Source organism: Furipterus horrens, unplaced genomic scaffold (assembly GCF_987537825.1).
Source record: "Furipterus horrens unplaced genomic scaffold, mFurHor1.1.pri manual_scaffold_6, whole genome shotgun sequence".
Classification (NCBI taxonomy): Eukaryota; Metazoa; Chordata; class Mammalia; order Chiroptera; family Furipteridae; genus Furipterus; species Furipterus horrens.
The window spans coordinates 65,285,364-65,302,001 of record NW_028327176.1 but is presented as its reverse complement, the minus strand read 5'-3'; the positions used below and the strand labels follow the sequence as shown (position 1 = coordinate 65,302,001).

The following is a 16,638-nucleotide window of genomic DNA, read 5'->3' as shown; positions in this document are numbered from 1 at the left end:
TGTAGTGGTTGCCAGAGGCAAGGGGGTGGTGGTATGCTGGGGAAGGGGAGGGAGACTGTCCCCCCTGCCTATTTTCTGATCCTAGATGTGACCAAGCTCAGAGGTATAGCTTATGTGGAAGAAGGGGAATTGCAGTTTGCACTGAGTTCTTAGGAACTTATTTTCTGTAAGGATGTAATGATATTACTGTTCTCTAGACCTCTAGAGCTTTTGTACCTTTTCATTTTGAGTTGCAGCCTCAATGAAATTTTAAGATGATGGATGCGAAATAAAATTTTCTGGTTCAGATACAATTATATGCTTTTCAGTGGCTTATTTTCTTAAATATGCATTTAGCAGCCTCAGATAGTAGAACTAATGATTACAATTTTGCCTCAAACAAAGGAGACAAATATTATAATTACATAAAGTACAAATCAAATCACCTAATTAAATAGAGAAAGAAAATCACAACAATTACCAAAGTACAGGGAAGTTAACAAAGCACAGTAAAATGACCATAATTTTAAGAAATACAGCCATACCTGATTTATCAAGAGGTAAATACAACACACAAGTGCATTTTTACTTTGAAAAATATAAGCTTCATCTATAGTAAATTAACCTCAAATGACTCCTCATGTGTCAGACTGCAGACTTTCCCACATCTATTTCTTCAGAGCACTGAAAAAGTATTTAAAGTATTAGTTTTATGTGAAAAGAATACTAATGCATAATTTCAGAAACTTAAATACTCCTTCATTGATATCCAAACTCCAAGAAGCCTCTGCGCTACTGCCAGCCTAAGATAGCTACATGATGTGCAGAAACTCAAGTCTCAGACTTTTGCTTCATTCATTTTATTTGGCACCGTGGTTGATGGATGGCTTGCTCTGAATGCTCAAGTTATGTCCCCTAAAGGCTGAATCTGCCTGCCTAATAAGACTCTAAGTTCATCAGAAATAAAATTGTGCCTTCCATCATTACTGTCCCTTCCCATTCCTACACCATTTACTTAAAGCAGTAATCATTGTGTGTGTGTGTGTGTGTGTGTGACCTTTGCCAGGAAGAATTGAATGGTTCCCACTAGAGTATTGCTAGAAGTATTCTGGAGCTGGCCTCATGGCGTTATGTAATGCATTAACCAGTCTGAACTTTTACACCTGATTATTTTCACAAAATATTGATAAAAACATGACAACTAATAAGACCCCTTAGAAAAAAATACTGTGTTAATAACTCACATTACATTCCAAATGTCCTATACACTGTCATCTTCATCTCCTTAAAGTGTGGAAGAAAATTTCCATTAAGAATGCTCGCCTTTTCACATTCCCCACAGCAGATAGTCTGGGGTTTTTATTATCTTCCTCATCCTCTCTGCTCTGGCTCAATGAGTATCCTTAGCTCTAACTTCAGTGACAAGATGGTCAAATCCAAGCGGTTTTCCCTAATTTCATTATTTTCTATCTCAGAGTCTTCATGTTTCTTTACTCTCTATTATTGTGGCTTGATGCTATTGTTCCCAACTTTTCCCAGGCTTTGCTCTTCATTGATCTCTTCTATCATTTATGTATCCTTCTTCATCTATGAACTTACTTAGGTCACTCCACCCTCAAATTCATTTTAGTGCATCGGCTAACATTTCCTTCTCTCTTTTCTGTAATGACTGAAAGATTTCTATTATGTTTTCTGTACTCTTTCAGCTCTCCCCATTTTGGTGTACATCCCATAATTATTTTCTAAAATTGTTCTCAACCGTTTCCTGCAACTTTAACACTAATCAAATTAATAATTAATCATGTGATTATTTTTCAATCTGTAGCTTCTTTGAGTTCTCAGTAACATAACTGCCTATACTGAACAATCCTGACTTGAAATGTATTCTTCTCTTGGTTTCCATAAAATAAAAACTTCTGAAATTTTTCCTGCTCCCTCTCTCATCCCCTCTCTGTCTCCTTCACTAGGTCTTCACTTCATTTTGTAGTCTAGTGGAAAGAGCACTGGCTTGGCAGGACAACTGAACTCCAATCCTTGTCTTTCATAACTCGTTTTTTCAACTAGAGATTGCTTACTCTGTGTGGCTCCCAGCTTTTATAGCTGTAAAATGACGTAGTCTATGTCACTGAACTTTAACTGTGCTCTATATAGTCTTAAGAATTTCTTTGACATTTCTTGGCTACCATGATGATTCCCATCTCTGTTCAAAACACAACAGCTATACTGCAGTCTGGTTTATGGATTGGGTACCAACAGTAGATTTCTATTACTAGGGAAAGATATGAGTTTTGAGATACAAGTAGTTTGGACAAGTGAGTCCAGTGACTGTTAGTCTAAATTAGTTGAAAGAGACCATTTCCATAGACCAAGCTTGACGAGGGAAAACATGTCCCGAAATGGGATAAAAGCCATGCTCGGCATACCATCTATTAGGATGGTAATCAGTATGGTAGCCCATATTCTCCACAACATGTGATGGTGGTGCAGGGGTGGGTGGTGGAGATGGTATCTGGACCAGTAAAAGCACTTTTATTGAAGACCTAGCCTTCATCTCTAAGATCATCTTTGGTTCTAAATGTAAAAGTTCAGTATTGATTTTCTGGAGTTGATGTGAGAATTATATAAGATAATATTTTTAAAGCATTTAGCACAGTACTTGGCACACAGAGATCAATTAATACATTTATTTGTTTTCAGTACTTTCTCTGTGATATTGGGATGTGCTGATGTGCATTTTACCCCCTGTATAAGTGGCCTAGCCACATACTACTTAAATATATTAACAGTTCGATTTTTGCTGACTCATTTTGCAAAGTCAAGATATAGAAAAGTGGTTGGTTCAATGTCTCTTGGGAGAGACACTTACAATTACCTAGCTATTAGGACTACTTTTATGTTTCAATGAGTGAAAAAAAAAATCACTGCCTGGTTCCATTAGAGCTCCTGCCATTTGAGAATTAGAGGGATTAGAAGTTGTTCTCTGAAAGCAGGGCATCTGAACTTTGGAAGCCTGTCCATGAAGTTTCTATCTGGGAAGCAACAAGGTTCTCACTTCCCCACTCTATAGGGACACTTCCTCCCTGCAGTGAAATTCGTTGTTTTCCATCACTTCATGCTGGCTGGGAAGATAATACTTGTGATTTCTCTTATATTTATTTCCCCTGAAAGTTGCTGCCAGGACCTCCACTTCAGTGTAGTGAATCATTATTTTGTCACATCGCAAATATCAGCGACACCCTGCTGATTTCACTTAAAATCAAAAGAATGAAAAACAAAAAACAAAAAACAAAAACAAAAGAAATAAAGCCCCAAAACTGAAACCAAGCATTAAATGTCCCCGAAATTCCTGTAGCAGGCTTGATGTTCTTTTTTTTTATGTAGGCAAACGGAGCCACGGTTTGCAATACAGTAATCCTACTTTCTTGATTTGCTTAGGTTAGTTTTAAATGAATTTCTGGTCTCATTGTGTATTTAAGTGTAAATGACAAAGAACGAGAGAGCAGCTGTGCCCATTAGCACTATACTCAGGCACTAACTCTTCAAGAAGTTGGACAGTAAGCTTAAAACCAGTGCCCTAGTTGCAAAAGATGCTAAGCACATTATTTCTCCCTGTGCTAAATTTTATGATGATAGTTATAAAGTGGGACATGCTACAATTTTAAAGCCCCGTATAGTTTATTAAGCACTTTCACATATAATATGTTTTCTGGTTCTTGTACCCATCATGTAAAATAGATAAGGCAGTTTTAGGTTCTTTATTTTCAGATGAAAATACATGGTGACTCAGAAATGTGAAGTGTGTTGTCCACTATTACAAAACTAAGAAGAAAATAGAGCCAGAACTCAAAACCAAGAATCCTACTTCTGAATCTGGAGCCTTGCTCACCAAAGTTCTTGTGTCTTTTACAAGAGCCTCTGCAAACAGACAGGATACTGTCAAATGATGACATAATGCTGAGACCACTTTAGGCATCCACCTTTACTCCTCTTCTCAAGATCCAGGCCCCCTGTGCCAACACTTACTTTTCCATGCTGACTCTCTCCCAGTCCAACACTCTCCCCTCTGTTCCCTACTTCCTGGAGTGGTGGTGAGTCCTTGTTTGGCTCTGCACTTCTAGTGCGTGAGGGGCTGAACAAATGATCGATAGTGGCTATATGGACTGAAAACAGTGCCTCCGTAAATTCTTTTGTTTTAACCCTACCTCCCAATGTAATAGTATCTGGAGGTGAGTCCTCAGGGAGATAATTAGGTCTAGAGAGGTCATAAGAATAGGGCCCACATGAGCTAGTGTCAGAGAGCAATGGTGGCTTCTCTCTCTCTTTCTCTCTCTCTCTCTGTCTGCCTTGTGGCGATACATTAAGCTGAGAAGGCAGTCATATGCAAGGCTAGAAAAGATCTCCCACCAGAACCAGACCACGCTGGCATTCTGATCTCAGACTCTCAAACTTCAGAACTGTGAAAATTAAATTCCTGTTGTTTAAGCCACACATTGATACTTTGTTTGGTGGCCCATTCTGACGAATATGGTAGATTAATATACTTCCTATCCTGGTGTTTTAATTTCTTTTGTTACAGGAACATGCTTTAATCTAGCATCATGAGCATTGGAGGCAATGCGCAGTCTACTGGAGTCTGAGGCTGGTCTGAACATATTGGCATCTTTCCTGGGCTCTTTATATGTTAATATTCTAAGGTAAGCATGCTCTCAGCTGCCTTTCTACTGCTCCCCACCTTCCCCATCACAATGGTTCCTGAAGAATTGAAGATTGGTTTACAGGTGACACTGGTAGCTGGTTAGGGAGTATTAGTCCTGGTTAAGCTATTTAGTAGCCTGCGAATGTGAGGAGTCATTTTCTCTCTGGGCTCCATTTCCTCACTGGTAAAACATGGAGATTAAACTAAATAGTTTTCTAAATTTTTTTCTCATTTGAGAGTAAACTTCTGTTTTTAAATATAATAGTCTAGGTTGTCAACACATAAAATATGGTGCTCTGTTTCCCTTTTTAAAAATATGGTGCTCTCTTTCCCTTTTTAAAAATAATGACTTGCTATGGGGGTGGGCACTGGCTATAAAGGAAAAAGCAGCAGATATGGAACTGAGAGATATTTTTATCTAGTTTTTGCGTGCATCCATTTAGCAAACATTTATTAAGCTTTTGTTAGATAGTATGGTAAAAGATGCAAAGATATGACAAGACCCTGTTCACACTCTCTGGGTTGATAGGAAATAAGACGTATATAGATCAATAACTAAAACACAAGGTGAAAATGACAAAGGATCTCTGTGTGCTACAGTTAAAGTCCTAAAACAGTCCAGACACAGCAAAGGAGACAGAGAATAGAGATAGCAAAGGCAGTAGTTGGTCTGAACCCTAAATTATTAGAAAGCATACAATTCCCTGTTGATTATCATTTCTGAGTAATGAATTATATATTTAAAAGGGTGAGTAAAGGGGACAATGCATGTTTAGTTCTAATGAGACTGCTTATCTTTCAGAAGATTATCCCAGCCTATCTGTAATGTGTCTCCTTTTTCTTACTCAAAAGATCTTTAAATGGACTTTCTTCCCATATTATCTGGATTGGCCATCTCTATTGATCAAATTTATCAAATAGTAGCTAATCTCTCACACAGAGACCTCCTTCATTTTATTATGCCTGAAAAAATTCTTACTTTATGGACCCAGACCTCTAAGTGGAATTTTACAGCAAGAGTCTGATAGTATTTTAATTAACTCAGCTAAGCCTTCCTATCACACCCAGGAGCAGGAGTATGCAGGTTTATTTAGTTTCCTTAATTACAATGATAAGGCTAGATAAAAATTCTGATACAGTATCAAGTTAGTAGTCAACATGCTTAATTACATGAGGTTGTTGCTGTATTTGCAAATCTCACCACAGAACTCCAGATTTGTTAATGGCACCTCTAGAGGTAATGCTTATTTTTTACACAAAGTTGCTTGTTATTTCCAGACCTGGGTGAACTTTGATTCATGGGACTGGAATGATTTCAGTTCTGGAGTGATTAATTTTTATCATCAAGAACTGCTGAAAACATCCATAAACCAAAATTAATTTTAGGCTATATTAAAATATTAAAAACATTTATTTTACAAAAAGGAGCTGCTGCTTGGGAAATGCAGATTTGGTAGCAAACTAGACTGTGTTCCACTGAAACAAAGGAGAAGCTGCTTTATATAGAAAAAGTTTCTGCCCAGGCCCCTGATTAGATCTATTTTACATAAATAAAGAATCCAAACTGTGCAGTTATGATTGGTAGGATACAAGTTATGCAGTTCTGATTGTATGGGGTAGATCTCAGTCTATTGGTAGAAAGAGGAAACCATAGTTTTCTTGCAGTTGTTTACTCAGATGGTGTAAACAAGCCGGTATAATGCGGGAAGCCAAGAGTTCAGTCTGAGGTTCTTCTCTGTGTACAGAGCACCTGAGGAGCCCCTGTCAGCAAGTGGCCACTAGACTCTTATTATTCCTAAAAAGTTGGGCCCTTGAATGAGCATGGGAAGTCCGTCTCAACAGACAGATTTCTTATCAGGATTCACATCAAATAAATCTTTCTTCTTGGGGTCCACACAACTGATTAAGGGGAGAAAAATGCAATATTTTAAATAGTTCAGTTGCTTACTAAGTTGCCTCTCCTTGGGACCTCTCCTGCACTTGAAAGAGTTGGGGTAGCATAGAAAGGTTTCTCAATCTCAGCACACTGACATGTTGGACCAGATCATCCTTTGCTTTGGGAGACTGTGCTGTACAGTGTAGGGTGTTTAGCAGCATCCTTGTTCTCTACCCACTAGTTGAGAGTTTAGCATCCTTCCCCTACTTGTGGCAATGTAAAAATGTCTCCAGACATTGCCAGACATTATCTGGGGCATTAAATTCTCCCTGCTAAGGAACCACTGGTTATTAGGGTTAAATGTGTGACTGGGCATAAACTGGTTTAAACCCAGGTCCCTCCACCTAGGGGCTATAACCTTGGGCATTTAAACTCTGAATTTTCACATATGTAAAAAGGGATCAGTGCATCCACTGCTTATCAGTGTTATGAGGGTTAAATCAATTAACATATGAAAAGTTTTTAGAATAGTGCCTGGCTCATAGACACACTCAATACATATTAGCTATTATTCATATTATCAGTATCTCCAGATGAACTACAATTTACAGATTTATTTTTACAAAATCAAGAATACTTAACCATAAAAAGCAGAGTCAGACAGTTGTCATCCCAGAATCTACGTGCTTAAAGTCCTAGGTTTAGCCCTGGCTGGTTTGGCTCAGTGGATTGAGCGTCGGCCTGCGAGCTAAGTGTCACTAGTTCGATCTTCCAGTCAGGGCACATCAGAGAAGGAAAACTCTGACTCCAAAAAACCTCCGCTGCCTTGCGGCATACCTCTTCAGGGGAAAGGCTAAGGGAGTAAACCCCGACAGAAAATCCAGAGCCGGAGTCCCTAAGGCGGTTTGACGTTGTAGTCAACACCAGCAACTCCTGCGGCACACCTGAAGCCAAGCTGTATTGACTCCGTCTTTCCCTTGGACCCTTCAGCTGCGAAGAGAGGGGGCGTCTGCTGCATGGGCAACAGCAGACCCTCCATATCACCCTGCCCAGGCTCTGTAGCTTCAGCTTCACTGGAGAGGACACTCCAGCGTCATCGCAAGATGTCGATTCAACACGGGAGGAGACAGATACCGTGTCACTCCCGAGTCGGACTGCACAGCCATTCTCGGCGGTGCAGATAGACTCTTAAGAAGCTACACCATCGTCTCTCGAGATGGACGGCTGCCGGGGAAAGTCCTAGGTTAAGGAAAGGTGCAAATTCTCTTTGGCAGTAGACAAATTTTCTTTGTCTCTTGCATTCTCCTTTAAAGAAAGGTATCACCTGCCCCATAGGGGCATATTATAATGTTCAAAACCACCTAATACAAGACTGAAAAAAAAAAACCCAACCCATACTCCCCTTACCCCTGCTTTCCCCTCTTCCATCTTTCTTTTTTTCCTTCCTTTTTCTTCCCATGTTTGAATATCAAAAGTATTGGTTCTTATTCTCAAAAAACAGTGATTCTCAAATAGCTGGGAGCTTGTTAAGACACAGGTAATTGCGTCCATCTTTAGAGTTTCTGATTCAGTACGTCTGGAAGGTGGAGCCCAAGAATTTGCATTTCTAATAAATTCCAAGTGGCTTGATGCTGATGCCTCTGATTGGGGACCACTCTGAGAACTAATCTCATGGTATTTATTGCTATGCTCTAAAACATTGATTCTTTTTCTCTCTCTCGCAAGTGAATCTGTATATAATCTTAGGGTGGGAAAGGTCTTCCTATGCATGAAACTAATGGTAGTAATCGTAAAGTCATGAGTTTGTTCAAAATTTTAAACCTTGGTGTGGCCTAAATTAAAAAGAAAAAAAGGTTGAATTAAATTAAAAGAAAATGACAGGGTTAGAGAAACTACTTGGAATGCAAATGGCTACTACCTATAAGGATGATGATGATGGTGAAAATGCTAATATTATTTCTATGTGTCAGACTGCATGTTTTTTTTTTGATACTAACAGTTTAATTCACCAAAGGAAAAAAAATCAGTGGTAAGCATAAAAGAAAATATTCTAACTTGTTTATAATCAGATTAAAACTGCTTGCAAAATTAACCAAGATGATAAAAACAATAGTACCCAAATATTAGGAGAAAGGGAAATGTTTCTTTTACACACTTTTTTTCTAGAAAAAATATTTATTTTTTTGTTTAGAGCTCTTATACTATTAACTGTTCGATTTTAAAAATGCTGCCACTTTCCTTGTTTTTGTTTTTTTTACCCTTTTAACAGTTCTCTCTTCAAAATGTTATACATCCCCTACCAGAAAAACAGCAAAGAAGTCTGTGAGTGCTTGATATATATCCCTACATTGTGCCCCTTTGTTAATTAGATGAAATTTATATTTAAAACAACAAAATACAGAGATAAATATAAGCCTCATTAGCATTTGAATAGTCAACCACTTCTAAGCATATCATAAAATTAATTACTTCAAGTTATCAGATGGAACAGTTTAAAGTAGTAACTTAAATTAAAGCTAAAGTGTAAAAGGCCAAGAAAGAGAATGGAAGCATTATATGTTAAGAAACAGACACTATAAAATAAAACACTATAGTCTATTGAAATCAGATTAATGACACATAATTTATAGTCTAAGTCAGATTTTTCCACGCACAGCTTTCTGAAAATCATATTCATAAAAAATGATTAAATACATTAACTGAATGTGTTTTCTCAAAGTATATATGAAATAGGCCAGTAGTAGCCAAATGTGAAAAGCAAATGGCTGCACCTAGTTCATTAAAAGATGTGGTCCCCATGCCAGCTACAGTCACTGTGCTGTGTGGAAATAGCATCCAGCACTGCCACATCTAAACACAGGAAAAGAACAAAAAAATAGATTCACTAGGCTCGACAGGGTCTTCATAGCTCATGTACTCCCACCATGCTTCACCTTCACCCAAATTCATTCTCACCAGGCCAGAGAGGTCAATTCTTAACTTTCTTTTTAAAATCTATGATATGTCACCAAAGAGAACAAAGCAATCTACTGCCTTTTCTAATACTGTTTCTTGGCTTTTAACAACTCATCATTAAAAAAAATTATTTTATTCATTTATTAGAGGTGAAGGTGAGCAAAGAAGGGATAATGGAGATGGGAAGAGACTTGACCTTGCGTGATGAACAATGCAGTATGCAGACAGTGTTTTATTTAGTTGTACACTTGAAACCTGTATGGTTTTATTAACCAATAGAACAGTAATACTTGATCTTAAGCACACATCACAATCCTCTAGAGAGTTTTTTTTTAGACATTGCTGGACCTTATCATGGAGATTCTGATTTAGTACATTGAGAGCCACTGCTTTAGAAAGGTTCTCAATGTGAGCCAAACATTAGAATCACCTGGAGAGTTTAAAAAATAAGGCCTAAGCCCCAAGTTCCAGTCCAGACCAATTAAATCAGAATCTCCATAGTTTGTCAAGTTGCTCAAGTGGTTTCACTATGTAACCAAAGTTCAGATGTCATTCAAAAAAGAGGCATAGAAATTTATAAAATCTGGGAATGCAAGAAGGAAATTTGAAGATATTGTGTTCAATATGTCTGATTCTAAACAGAAAAGGCAATTCAGAGTTTTGGGTATTGATTGATGACTGGATATCTGCTCCTGTCTACCTTGGACTACCGGGGGCTAGGAGGGGCTTTGAAAAGTAGTGTTCCAGTTGGAAATTGAAAATTCATGACCATCTGAGGCTAAAGTCAGAAATAGCTTTTTAAGAGAGCAGATAAATGCATGACTATTCAGAACATTTTTAAAAACAATAAATGTTTTCTGAGGCATCTTGACTTTGATAGCTGGATAGTCTTGGTAGTTTATATTCTTTCTCCTGATTCCTATTGAGACACCTAGAGGGATTTGACTCTAAACGACACTCCTGACTGTTTAATGATTGAGCCCATTTTCCTCAAATAGAAAAGTTATGTCTTTCACTTTTCTAAAAAGATTTTTGAAAGAGCTTTGATCTTCTCTCTTCTACCATTACTTGGACTAGTGATCACATATAGAAGCCAGAGGTATGCTCAGTGCTTCTATGAATTATATGGCAATAGATTCTAGGAACTTGGGTGAGAGGAGGACCAAGGAAACACTGTACTATTGGGATGGAGGAAGAACAGCCTGAGATGAGGCCTAGGTCTGTTATCTGAGCATGCCACCTGAGCTTGGAGGTCAGGGATGAGTTCTGAGTCTTACAGAGGCTAGGGACTGCCTGGTAAAGACAGAAAAATGGTAGTTAAGAACTATGTCTGGCTCTCATGTTCCTATCAGAGGGTGGCAGTGGTCAGCTAGTGCTCTGTTGGTGGTACCCACTCCAAGGAAATTACCTGGCAACTTTCTGTGCACAAGACAACATTACTTCATTGAGAATAATACAAGGTTCTCTCCCTTCACCTGTAACTATAGCACTTTAATTCGTCTCTTTAAAAGAACCTGACCTATCAGTTTTCATATACTGCCATCTCTTAAAAAATGTGGGAAGCCCCTCTAAAACATAAAGGAATCTAAGTTTCACTATTCAATGTCAGAGTTCTTCCCCACACCCCCATTTGGTCCCAGAATGGACCACCAGATATTTAATGTCTCTCTTAATGTCATTTTGAGTTTCCTGTAATTGGGTATATCTGTACTTCTCCACAACCTATCCCCCTCATTCCTTGGGTATTATTCCAGATTTAATACCTTTATCTGACCACCATTGACCTCACCTGATTTCTTAGGTTTTCTAGCAGGTTCTTTTGCAATTTGGTTGTGTATTGGTAGAGTTAGTATTGTGTTCTCTTCCTCCCTGCTTCTGGAGCCACTGTGGTAAATCTACATGCCTGGTGGCTAAAATGAGAGGCTTGATTTGTATGTATCACATTCAACTACATTCTTGCTAAAGCAATATAGGTTTTTAATTTATTGCAGCAGGAAAATGATGAGGAATCAAAGAATAAACATACCAATGGGAATTTTTCTCATGTTCTTACAGCAGTGTTTTTCTTTTTTTTCCCTGCATTGCACCCAACTAAAGTTAGTGGTGAGATGATTTTCTAATTTAATACCCAGGGTTCTTTTCCCTACAACAGCAATTAAAACCATCTTCAGAAGTCGATGGGTTCTTATTTCTAATGTATTTTTACACAGAAGCCCTGTACATAAAACATAAAATAGCAGAACTGCTTTAGGTGAAACCACTTTGGAGAGGACCTCTTAATCCCCTCTAGGAGCTTTATCCCATTCCTATTTGCCTCTCGCCTCCAGCAGCAATCCTGGGGCTCCCGTGGATCACAATTGGAAAATGACTTTCCTGGGCATGGTATTAACAGTGGAAATCCAAAGGCTTCTGGATTTCCTTCTTGCCATACCCATTGTTTTTTTAGGTAATTTCGGCAGGACTGAATGTACTAGACTTGCCACCCTAAGACCCTGCCAGGAAACATATTAAAAATACTTTCTGTGTTCAATTTATATTGTAAGTGAAATGAAAACAGTATGACATTTACTAATAGCTTACTGGCTCATTTGGTGAACACTTTATTGCTTAAATAATTTTGAATTAATTATGTACTGTGTACTTTAAGTCCACATGATATCATCTTTCATTAGGTACTTATTAAAAAAATTATTGAATTTATTGAGTTGACATTGGTTAGAAAATTATATAGGTTTCAGGTATACAATTCTATAATACATCACCTGTATATTGTATTGTATGTTTGCCACCCCAATTCAAGTCTCCTTCCATCACCATTTATCTCCCCTATACTTTTTTCTACCTCTCCCAACCCCCTTTCCCTCTGGTTATCACCATACTGTTGTCTATGTCTATGAGTTTTTTCTTTTGCTTAATCCCTTCACTTCCTGGTATCTTCCTTTACAACATTGTCATGCTTGTCCAAACTTTCCTCAATACAAATAGCATAAAATCTAATTAAGTTTTATGTGAATTAAAAAATGATTAAATCTGGGCTGTGTTCATCCATTTAAGGATGATCATGTGTAATATCACTTAGGTTTTTATGAAAATATTTAACCACCATTAATCTATCAGTTTAACTGAAAAACTGTCCATTCTTCCAATATTCTCCCTCCCCTTACCCCACTGGTGTAATACCCTTCAGTTGCATAGCACACTCAAGTTTTTAAAGCACTTTAAAATGTAATGTAATACCAACATCAGGAAAAATATGCACTATTATCCCTTTATAATAAAAAAGAAAAATTAATATTTATAGAAGTTACAAACACTTACTGAGGGCACATAAATAATACATTAAAAAGTCAAACTAGAATGATGATCTCAATTGCTTTTCCTTCTGTTCCTCCTGTGCCATCATGGGCACAAGTCAGATTGTGTATTGAAAGAGTCCACCTCTGTAGGGGAGGAAGTAACTGCGTTAGGGCCCATCTTCCAGAGGACCTTCTTTCTGTTTCTTTTTCATTGCACCACAGCGGCAGCTGCTAACCCTAAATGCAATGAGGTAAGGTCAGATCAGCAAACTTCCTTTGCCCACCAGTGCCACACCTCAGCTGCCTGGAGTCTGAAAAATGTTTATTTCAAGTCACATGTGGGCTCTGTGGGTGGTGGGAGTGAGGGGAAGACAAGGGGAAGTCTCTTTAAGTCTATGTCTTCAGGACACAAATTCAAAAACAACTTTTGATACCTGAAAATCAACATCTCCTGCATAATTATGAATCCTAAAAAGGGATGAAAATTTCTATTTCACCAATACTAAGTGTAGATCAATCAACTCATTGTAAGCTTACTTTTAATGGGAGCTTACTGAGCAACTACAGTGTGTGTGCTCAAAACAGTGTTTAAAAAGGGATCAGAAAAATGTACAAGCACATAGTTTTATGGTTCTAGAATCTATGCAGACTATCAACACTTCATTTTAGAGCAACTTTAAGAGAGCACAAATAAAATAATGACTGCTACTACTGGAATCAATTAATCAGGCTTCATACTCCTCCCCACCCATTTATACACAAATGTAAGTAGAATGGGGGTTTGAAGTAATGGAAATAGATTAAGTGGGAAACATTTTTTTTTTCTGAAAACAAGTTTTATTTAAATAAAGGTTAAAATACATTACACAACATTAAAACTGAAGGTGAAAACCCCCAAAATCAGTTTGTTACTTCACATGGCATTGGGCAGCTGTTGCTAGTATGTTGTAAGCTCTACAGCTAGCTACATGACTGACACAGCAGTTGGAAATTTGTTCCCTTGTCAAAAATTTAACTCTGATAGAAGATTGGCCTCAAATTCTTGTGTTTGGACATCAGAGAGCTAGGATTTGTCTGATTAAAAAGACCTTGGTGGCAAGCCAGATATCCTTATCACCTTGTGAGAGAGAAGGTGGCTGCTCTAAGCTCCATCCACCTGATCAGGTTGGGGATCTTTGACTACCGCTGGCGCCCTCTAGTGGTAACATGCAGTTTCTGCATTACCCCTCTCAGCTTCACCGAGACTGTTCAGGTGGTGACATTCCCTGAGGTCATGGAACTCTAGCGAGGAGCTTCTGGCCAGCCTGTGATCGTGGGGCTCTGGGCTTGGCTGAAACATCACGTTATTGCTTTGTTTCAGTCTGGACACTGCCAGGTGCCTACTGCTTGACCCCTGTTTAAATGAGGGACTTCAAGACTAGACAGCATGGCTCTTTTCAGTTTATTGCATGAAGGAGTTACACTAGTCCAAGTTAAAAGCAGACCCCCGAATGGTTACATTATACAAGCTGTGAGGTTTTTAAACTTGTGACAAGGGACAGAAGGGAAATTTTACTCATTACAAGAAAATCCTCACTTAAGCTTCAGTGAGCCAAAAGCACCTAAAACCCATGAACCTTCAGCTGGTCGAACTTAGCCAGTCCAATCTCTACGAGGAAGTGGCATATGTTCTTGCGCTGGTCACCCTGTAGCTGAATTCTCCATATTCTGGATGCTCAATTACAGTACCATTGCAGGCAAATTTCTTCTTAAACGCCTTCACTAGTTTCTTTTTATCATAATCACCAGCAATCCCTTGGACAGTAGTAAGGGTCTTCCTGCCGTTTCTCTGTTGAATTCTTATATGGATATAATCCTCAGTGCCAGCAGGAAGCAGATCATCACCCTTACTTGCATCAGCAAAGGGGTGGAAAGAGTGGAGGTTCTGGATAGCGGACATACGATACGATTCCTTTTCCTGGGTGGAAACAGCCTGCGGAAGGCTGCGGCGGGAGAAGGTGGGCAGGGGGGATGGAGTGTCGGGAAGCAAGGAGGGCTCAAGGGAAAGGTTGCTGAGTCCTCAGCGGCGGCTCAGCGACTGGGGGGGAAACATTTTAATACTTGTTTAGAATATGAGTTTTAATGCTTACTTTATAAAATGCTCTTTTAGAGTAAGATATTGATTCGTTCTCTCAAAGTGATTAAAATTATTTTGGTGACATTGGCAGTATGTACACACACACACACGCACACACACCTTGAATAGAGAGTACAACCACCATAATCAGTGGTTCACACTAGTAACTACTACAGGCATTTAGTGATGTTGGAAATAGAAGATTTGCGGGATCTTTGGGGAAACCTTGCTGTGTTTCGAAAAACATTCTTAATTTCGTCTCTAGTATCTTTGTCAGTTCTCTGATGTAATACCAGTTCATACTGAAGTATTATTTTTGAAAACTCTCCAATCTTGGGAGGTTCATTGTTTCTTTTTATTTTCCCACCTTTGACTTGTCTTCATTGACAACAAAATAATTTCCTGTTTGTGATGTGGATTATTCACTAATACAACTACACATTATGCTGATATTGGATAAAGGATTGAAATAGCCCAAGATAAAATGAGAAGTGGTAAAAAAAAAAAAAATGTGGGGAGAAATATTTGTTTGCACTGCATTTAAGGACATTTCCAAAAATTTAGACAATTCATTCATTACTTATTTTACAAGGAAAAATCATATTTATTATTTTTCTTGCTCACACTCATAATCTGTACATATACATCCAGTTCATAATGAGAAGAAATGAAAGAAATAAAATTATAATTAATAGGCTCATCAATTGAAGATAATTTGGCTTCTAAAGAGTTTTAAAAGATGGCTTTCCTTTTTTCCTTTTTAAAAAGTTAATTTAAAAAATTTGTCAGATTTATTGGGGTAACCTTGGTAAATAACATTATATATTTTAGGTATACAGCTTTCTAATAGAATATCTATATACTCTATTTTGTGCTCACCACTCAAAATCTCCCTAGTCTCCTCCTGTCACCTTATATTTGACCTACTTAATCCTTTCTATCCTCCCTTCATCCCCTGCCTTCTAGTAATCACCATTCTATTGTCTGTATCTATGAGTCTGGTTTTTGTTTGTATGTTTGTTTTATTTGTTCATCTGTTGCTTTTTGTTTTTTATCTCACATATGAGTGAAATCATATGGTTCTTGTCCTTTTCACTTATTTCACTTAGTATAATTCTATCAAGATTCATCCACAGTGTCTCAAATTTCAATATTTCATTTTTTATGGCTGAATGCTAGTCCAGTGTATATATGTACCACATATTCTTATCCAGTTATCTGTTGAAAGACAGTTATGTTTTTTTCCATGTCTTGGCTATTGTGAATAATGCTGCAGTAAAAATAGGGGTACATATATCTTTCCCCCTGGCTGGTTTGGCTCAGTGGATTGAGCGTCGGCCTGCGAGCTAAGTGTCGCTGGTTCGATCTTCCAGTTAGGGCACATCAGAGAAGGAAAACTCTGACTCCAAAAAACCTCCGCTGCCTTGCGGCATACCTCTTCAGGGGAAAGGCTAAGGGAATAAACCCCGACAGAAAATCCGGAGCCGGAGTCCCTAAGGCGGTTTGACGTTGTAGTCAACACCGGCAACTCCTGCGGCGCACCTGAAGCCAAGCTGTATTGACTCCGTCTTTCCCTTGGACCCTTCAGCTGTGAAGAGAGGGGGGGTCTGCTGCATGGGCAACAGCAGACCCTCCATATCACCCTGCCCAGGCTCTGTAGCTTCAGCTTCCCTGGAGAGGACACTCCAGCGTCATCGCAAGATGTCGATTCAACACGGGA

At 38.4% G+C, this 16,638-nt stretch overlaps 1 pseudogene; it reads right to left on the bottom strand.

The window, feature by feature from the left end:
* Positions 1 to 14,403: 14,403 nt before the first annotated feature.
* LOC150006331 (eukaryotic translation initiation factor 1 pseudogene) lies at positions 14,404 to 14,786 on the bottom strand (annotated as a pseudogene).
* Positions 14,787 to 16,638: the final 1,852 nt, after the last annotated feature.